The sequence below is a fragment of the Bufo bufo genome, chromosome 6 (assembly GCF_905171765.1).
Source record: "Bufo bufo chromosome 6, aBufBuf1.1, whole genome shotgun sequence".
NCBI classification, from domain to species: domain Eukaryota; kingdom Metazoa; phylum Chordata; class Amphibia; order Anura; family Bufonidae; genus Bufo; species Bufo bufo.
The window spans coordinates 134564200-134573077 of record NC_053394.1 but is presented as its reverse complement, the minus strand read 5'-3'; positions in this window follow the sequence as shown (position 1 = coordinate 134573077).

The window sequence follows — 8878 nt, the reverse complement described above, 5'->3', positions numbered from 1 at the left end:
TCAATCCCCACATCGTTAAGATGTACGCCATCGGATCTCAAGAATTGAGGCGATGCCGCCTCCAATTCCCGATGGCAAACCACCAAACCACCCTGTCTGCGAACAAAACGTCCCACCTCCCTGTTCAACTTCGCCCTAGCTTTATTGATCCTCTCCACCAATCTGGCAAACCGCCAACTACTCCTCGCAACCACCTCTGACCACACCACCAGCAAATCCGGAAAATCTGACATCAAACGCAACACGTCCAACTTAATATCCCGAATCACGTCACGGGACCGACGCACCCCCAAATCATTGCCACCCACATGTAGAACTAAGATATCAGGCGGGCGATCTAACACGACGTTGGTATGAATCTCGGGCAAAACCCGCCCCCAGAGAAGCCCCCTCAAACCAATCCACCTGATTAGCAACTCCTCCATCGGAAAACCCAATAGACGGCCGTTCCGCCGAACGTCAGCTCGCAAGGTCCCCCAATAGACGTACGAATGCCCGAAAATCCATGCAAGACAAGGAGCCGCCCCTGCAACAAAACAAACAGAGTTAAGACCTTCACTGCAAACACCAACTCAATAAAGAACAGTCAACGAAACCCCTCCCCCGCACCATTATAACAGATGAGGCCTAACATATGATCGAAAACAATCCGACTCCCAGCGCCCGATACGCTTTATAACCTCCTCCCCCAGACCCCACCTGGAAGCCTCAGTCGCGGCCTCGATCCTGAATGAGTGAGATGCAAAATCCTTTCCAGGCAAACCCGCGGCCGTCAAGCATTTTCTGAAAACAGCCACAAACTGGAAACGAGACATCCGAGAACCATCCCTATGAACCAGCAACACACCCGGGCCGCCGGGATGCAATTCCAAAAATTCCTTCACACAGCGCACCGGACAAAAAGCTGACCCCACCAGCGGCTTAAGCCACAAAACAACGCCCTTACCCTCCTGATCAGTCTTAGACTTGCGGAGCATACATCTCAAAGCACCGTCTACAATCCCAACGTCTTCCCACAACAAACCTCCACCGCCTGTGCGACTTGCTGACACCAATTCCGATATACGAAAAGCCCCGAAAAAGGCCAACGCAAAAACCGCCCTAAACAGACACACTTCATACGCCGACACACAAACCGACCCAGCCTCTTTCCACAGCATCTGCAACACTGCAAACGAAACTGGCCTCCGACTATCCTTCCGTACCGCACTACGACGGTAACCCTTTAAAGCCTGCCGCACCATAAAACACCTAGGTACGTCAGCCAGGCCCCGCAAGCGCAACCAGAAGGCAACAGCCGCTACCCTCTTTGACGCGACCGAAAATGACAAACCCGCAGCATAAGACTGACCCACCCAAAAAAACAATAACACCCGAAAATCCTCTAATGAACTACAACCACCTACCTGCTCAATCAACTCCTCCCACAACGCCCACACTGAAGAATAGGCCGACCACGTACCTCTACTAAGTGACTGCCTAATCAAGTCTGCCGATACCCCAAGGCCACGCTCCAAAGCCACTGGGGACAAGGCAACCCCTGGACCTCGGCACCCGGCGCCAAGCTGTGGAAACGATCCCTATGAAAGCGAGAAAGGGAATCGGCAAGTGAGTTATCTACTCCGGGAACATGTACCGCAACAAAACATGCATTCAACCGCAAACCCCGCAATACAAGATGCCTCAGTAAATTCAACACCGGAGGCGAGTTCGCCGTTTGGCTATTGATCGCCTGCACAACACCCATATTATCACAGTAGAAACGCACCCGCCAATTCCTGAGCCAGTCCCCCCACAACTCAGTAGCCAAAACAATAGGAAAAAGCTCCAACAACACCAGGTTAGTAAGGAAACTGGCCTGCCTCCACTCGACCGGCCACACCCCCGCACTCCATTGTCCCCTACAAAAAACACCATATCCACACGAACCAGATGCATCCGAGAACAATTCCAAATCCACGTTACTAATCACTGCCTCCATCCACATAGACCGCCCATTATACTCCAACAGAAAAGTCTCCCACACCGCTAAGTCATCCCCCACTGCTGCTGGTAATCGCAAGTAGTGAAAAGGGGCAGTAACCCCCGCTGTCGCAAGCGCCAAAGGATGACAAAAAACCCGCCCCATTGGCAAGATGCGACAAGCGAAGTTCAATTTACCCAAAACCGATTGAACCCGCTTGAGCTGAACCTTCCTCGCCTTCCGTAAGAACACAACCTCATCCAACAGATCCGACACCTTATTGTCCGGCAAACGACATTCCATGGCCACACTGTCAATCTCGATCTCCAAAAACTTTATAACCGTAGACGGGCCTTCCGTTTTATCTGCCGCTTGCGGGATACCGAAGCGCACCGCCACTCTTTCCATTGTATGCAACAAAACAGCACACACCCTGGATCCAGCCGGACCCAAAAACAAAAAATCATCCAGGTAGTGCAAAACCGAACTCCATCCCGCCTCCTGTTTTACCACCCATTCTGAAAAAGAACTAAACGATGAACTAAACGATTCAAACAATGAACACGAAATCGCACAACCCATCGGCAAACAACAGTCCACGTAGTAACAGCCATCCCACTGAAAACCAAGCAAATGCACACTATCAGGGTGAATTGGCAACAACCGAAAAGCGGCCTCAATGTCCGTTTTCGCAAGCAGGGCGCCTTGCCCAAAGTGCCGGAACCACCGTACCGCCTCGTCGAAAGACGTGCTCAGTTTCGTACACAACTCATCCGCTATACCATCATTCACCGACCCACCCACCGGATAGGACAAATGATGAATGAGCCGAAACTTATTAGGCCCCTTCTTAGGAACTAAACCCAAAGGAGAAACCCACAAATCCAACAAAGGACACACCGCAAAGGGGCCCACAACCCTCCCGGCAGCAACCTCCCCTTCAATCTTATCGCTCACCACTGCCGGATGGCGCAACGCCGAGGTCAAATTCCGGAGTGCCCTTCTCGCCCCAACCAAACCGCACGGAATAACAAAACCCTTTGTAAACCCTGCCAACAGCAACTGCGCTACCTCCCTATTTGGATACATCCTTAAATAGGGCTCCATCTCTTCCACCCTCACCGGCGTCACCCCTCTTCTGCACAACCTCGGGTCCCTTACCCTTGCCTCGCTTAAAGCACCGCGACAAACTATGGGAGCCGCCGCAACCGGAGCACTCATGCTTGTACCGGCAATCAGACAAGAACCTGCAATGCACTTCGTTGTACTGCCAGCAACACCCCCTCCTATTTCCCCCATGAGACTCCGAGGCCGAGATACCCCCGACCGTTCCACGAAAGGGCTGAGAGCCCCCCTAGGTGCGCCATCAACCGCATCCACAGACCAATATCCTTATGGTCCCAACGAATGCTAGGCCTGACCGCCTTCCGCTGCCGGAACTGCTCGTCATACCTAAGCCACGCAACACCCCCATACGTCCGATGCGCCTCACCAATAGCATCCATATAGCAGAAGAGCGCAGAGCAGTGCTCGGGCGCCTTTTCCCCAACTAAAATTGCAAAGGCTTGAAGCCAATTTTGAAAGGTATGCAGAATCAATCTGTACCGCCTCCTCTCTTCCTCCTCCTTCTTACTCTCGTCCGGCTTTCCCCTATCTAAATTAAATTTCTCCAATGGAAGTAACGAAAAAATCTCCACATACTCATCCTTCCATATCTTTTCCTTAATCTCCTGCTTCAAGTGAGCCCCCAGCGGCCCCTCAAAACACACATAAATCTCCCCCTTTGCTGCGTCCGCCAACCGAACGCCATCACCCATGTCACCCCTAACACCCACAACCGCCAGCTTCTTGGGTACCCACCGCCACGCCGTCCTCACCAGCCCCCATTAAACCCCGCGCCGGCCCCTGTTCCAGCGAACACGCTTGCGCCGGAGCCCAGACTGGCACCGGGGACGCAGCGGATCCATTACCTAACCGTGACAACAACGACAGCATGCCCGACAATACATCCCGCACCAAAGCATCAGAACCCCCCACATTATGAGAAACCCCCCACCTCCCCCAACATGATTCTGACCCGTCGATCTCTCACCTGGCCGTCCCCGGATGGCCTCTCCGGCAGCCGCAGAACTCCTCCCAGGTGTCCTCAGTGGTGCGTCCATCCTGCACGGCATGGCGTCTTCCCCCAGAGGGACGTCCATAGCGCCTGCTGCTGAATCTTCACTTGGCTCGACTTCTCCCTCTTCCAATGGAGACATCCCTCCGTCACCCTGCAAATGCAGGTGACCGGCATCCGATAATTCCACTGAAGCACCGGCCTCATCGCATGGCCGCATACTATTCCCTCCATCTACCATCATCATCTCAGGCCCCACAGCAGGAACGCTGTGAGCCGCATCATGCCGCAAGAGGTCAGGGGGCGGAGCCACCGCCACAGTCCCGGCAATGCAGCCAAGTCGCCGACCCACCACTAGGGGGCGCGACGCACTCTCATTCCCGTCCACTCTTCCACGCTCACCGGTCCCAGAGCGTACAGGCCGCCGACCGGAAGACGCCAGCCGCGGCGTAGAAGACCTCTCCTCCCTGCCAGCCGGAAGGCCCAGGCTGCCGGACCGCCCGACCGCACTGCCCCTCTGCTCAGACGGTAAGGCCAACAGGGTTCGCTCCCCGCCTGCCATCGATCTCTTCCTCTCGCCGCCTGGGAGACGAGACCGGGAATAGCCCGTCCCTCCCCCGCTGACCTGCCTCGTGCCGACACACTCCTCCCGCTGCGTCTGGGCGCCGGACCGGGCACAGGCACCGCAGACCACAGCGGAGGGTCCATAGGGGGGCTCCTGAGGCGACGACGTACCCGAGATGTAGACTCCGGATTCAGGCGCTCTGGGGGGAATGACCTCCTGGACCTGCTGGGACGCGCTGCCAAGGCCGCCGTAGAGGATCAAAGCAGACTGAATGGTCTGCTGCAAACGCTCCGCACCGTGCATCTGGACCGCAGCCCTGACCGCTTCCAATAAGTCCTCCAGCGACGACATCCTGCACCCTAAACACTCTGCCTTACACTGGCAACTGCCTCCCAGACCCCTCCCACAAACCCTATATACTGCCCGCAAAAATGCTACTCCTCCCCAACCAACCTAAACCAACCCCCCAGCACACTTCCTAACCTTAACCCCTTCCTAGCCTGCGGTCTTCCCCCCAAGTCAATGCGCACTCCACTATGTCTGCGCCTCGCTCCGTTGCTATTAATCCAGCTTCTTATGGAATAAAAGAAGGTTCTTTATTGGCTCATCATAAAAAATCCACCAAAGTCACAGGAAAATGACATCAAATGTATTAAAACCATTCCTTTTTTTTCAGACTCGTAATGTATCGGCAGCGACTTTCCACTTCGCCACTGTTCACAAAGGAGACGCATCTGCGTTTTGTGCACAGGGGATTGAAGTGGTGTCATTGCCTATGAGAGGAGGCGACCGTAGACAAAAACTCCTTAACAGGGAAACTTTCTGGATGTTTTCACTTAATACCTGTATGCCAAGAGGATTAAACAGAAAACATGATCTTACTCTGCAATACAATTAAGATGTTCTTATTATGTATATGTATGCACCACCTGTGATGCTGGATCTCCTTCCCTGGATCACTGAATGGTTCTCATTCTAGGTTCCAGGTGCGGACACCTTACTATTTAGAAGAGGTTGGACCCTGTGCTGTATAAAAGGAATGGTTTTAATACATTTGTTATGTCTTGATGAAGGGCTGGATTTTGTAGTCCGAAACGCGTCACTTTGATGTCATTTTCCTGTGACTTTGGTGGATTTTTTATGATGAGCCAATAAAGAACCTTCTTTTATTCCATAAGAAGCTGGATTCCCTTTTTCCATTGGACAGCACATTCCGGCCCCTTTGAAAATGAATGGTTCTGCACCCGTTCCGCGCTTTCGGACCTGCATTTCCGTTCCCCAAAAAATAGAACAATTGTGGACAAGAAAAGGAATTTTTCCTATAAGAGTGCCGACGATGTGCGGTCCGCAAAATGCAGAACGCACATTGCCGGTGTCCCTGTTTTGCGTATCCGCAATTTGCGTATCAACAAAACACATACGGACGTTTGAATGGACCCTTAGAATGTATGGACTCCGATGAGCCGAAGTAAGTTATTCTCAAAGTCGGGCGAGACTTCGTTGAATAACTTAGGTAATTGATTGCTACAGTGAAAAACCACTTCAAAACTTGGAAATAAACTCGTCTCGTCTGTAATAATCAATTACCGAAGTTATTCAACGAAGTCGCGCTTGACTTTGTGAATACCTGATTTTGCCTCATCTGAGGCAGTACATTCTAAGGATCTCCGTACATCATTATATCCGAAGTCGTTTCGCTCATCTCTATTCATTAGTATCTGATCTGTGAGGTCCGACACCAGGACCTCCACCAACCAGCTGTTTGAGAAATCACTGGCGCTCACAGTAGCGCCACGGCCTTCTCCTTGCTCACCAAGCACAGCGCCTTGGCCATGTGACCCATGAAGCTGAGAGAAGGCCACAACACTACTCAGAGAGCCGCTGCCTTCTCAGAAAGCTGATCCCAGGTGTCGGACCCCCGCCGATCAGATACTGATGACTTATCCAGAGGATAAGTCATCAGTTAAATAATCCCGGAAAACCCTTTTAACATTTTATTTTGGACTTTTTTGAAACCTTTAAAGGGCTTCTGTCAGCCCACTAAACCGTTTGTTTTTTTTTTGTTTACTAATAATCCCTATACTGCGAGCTCTGCATACATAAGTTAAATAATCATTTTGGTTCAGTAGAATTTGCTAAAAAGCGATTTTTAAAATATGCAAATTACCTTGCTACCAGCAAGTAGGGCGGCTACTTGCTGGTAGCAGCCGCATCCTCCGATCCTAATGACGCCCCCTCCGCATTGTGATTGACAGGGCCATGGAACGTAATCGTTCTCTGCTGGCCCTGCCTGTTAGCATTCAAAATCTGGCGCCTGCGCCCCGGCCGTACCTATCTTCAATCTGCGCAGGCGCACTGAGAGACGGCCACTCGCTCGGCCGCTCCATCCTCAATGCGCCTGCGCCGATGATGTCACATCTACACCCGGCGCAGGCGCATTGAGGAGCGAGCGGCCGCCTCTCAGTGCGCCTGCGCAGATTGAAGATACGTACGGCCACAGCGCAGGCGCCAGATTTTGAATGCTAACAGGCAGGGCCAGCAGAGAATGGAGGGGGCGTCATTAGGATCGGAGGATGCGGCTGCTACCAGCAAGTAGCCGCCCTACTTGCTGGTAGCAAGGTAATTTGCATATTTTAAAAATCACTTTTTAGCAAATTCTACTGAACCAAAATGATTATTTAACTTATGTATGCAGAGCTCACAGTGTGGGGATTATTAGTAAACAAAACAAAAAAAAACGGTTTAGTGGGCTGACAGAAGCCCTTTAACCACCTCAGCCCCCAGTGCTTAAACACCCTGAAAGACCAGGCCACTTTTTACACTTCTGAACTACACTACTTTCACCGTTTATTGCTCGGTCATGCAACTTACCACCCAAATGAATTTTACCTCCTTTTCTTCTCACTAATAGAGCTTTCATTTGGTGGTATTTCATTGCTGCTGCCATTTTTACTTTTTTTTGTTATTAATCGAAATTTAACGATTTTTTTTGCAAAAAAATGACATTTTTCACTTTCAGTTGTAAAATTTTGCAAAAAAAACGAGATCCATATATAAATTTTGCTCTAAATTTATTGTTCTACATGTCTTTGATAAAAAAAAAATGTTTGGGTAAAAAAAAAAATGGTTTGGGTAAAAGTTATAGCGTTTACAAACTATGGTACAAAAATGTGAATTTCCGCTTTTTGAAGCAGCTCTGACTTTCTGAGCACCTGTCATGTTTCCTGAGGTTCTACAATGCCCAGACAGTACAAACACCCCACAAATGACCCCATTTCGGAAAGTACACACCCTAAGGTATTCGCTGATGGGCATAGTGAGTTCATAGAACTTTTTATTTTTTGTCACAAGTTAGCAGAAAATGATGATTTTTTTTTTTTTCTTACAAAGTCTCATATTCCACCAACTTGTGACAAAAAATAAAAAATTCTAGGAACTCGCCATGCCCCTCACGGGATACCTTGGGGTGTCTTCTTTCCAAAATGGGGTCACTTGTGGGGTAGTTATACTGCCCTGGCATTCTAGGGGCCCAAATTTGTGGTAAGGAGTTTGAAATCAAATTCTGTAAAAAATGACGAGTGAAATCCGAAAGGTGCTCTTTGGAATATGGGCCCCTTTGCCCACCTAGGCTGCAAAAAAGTGTCACACATCTGGTATCTCTGTATTCAGGAGAAGTTGAGGAATGTGTTTTGGGGTGTCTTTTTACATATACCCATGCTGGGTGAGATAAATATCTTGGTCAAATGCCAACTTTGTATAAAAAAATGGGAAAAGTTGTCTTTTGCCAAGATATTTCTCTCACCCAGCATGGGTATATGTAAAATGACACCCCAAAACACATTCCCCAACTTCTCCTGAGTACGGAGATACCAGATGTGTGACACTTTTTTGCAGCCTAGGTGGGCAAAGGGGCCCATATTCCAAAGAGCACCTTTCGGATTTCACTGGTCATTTTTTACAGAATTTGATTTCAAACTCCTTACCACACATTTGGGCCCCTATAATGCCAGGCCAGTATAACTACCCCACAAGTGACCCCATTTTGGAAAGAAGAGACCCCAAGGTATTCGCTGATGGGCATAGTGAGTTCATGGAAGTTTTTATTTTTTGTCACAAGTTAGTGGAATATGAGACTTTGTATGAAAAAAAATAAAAAAAATCATCATTTTCCACTAACTTGTGACAAAAAATAAAAAATTCTAGGAACTCGCCATGCCCCTCACGGAATACCTTG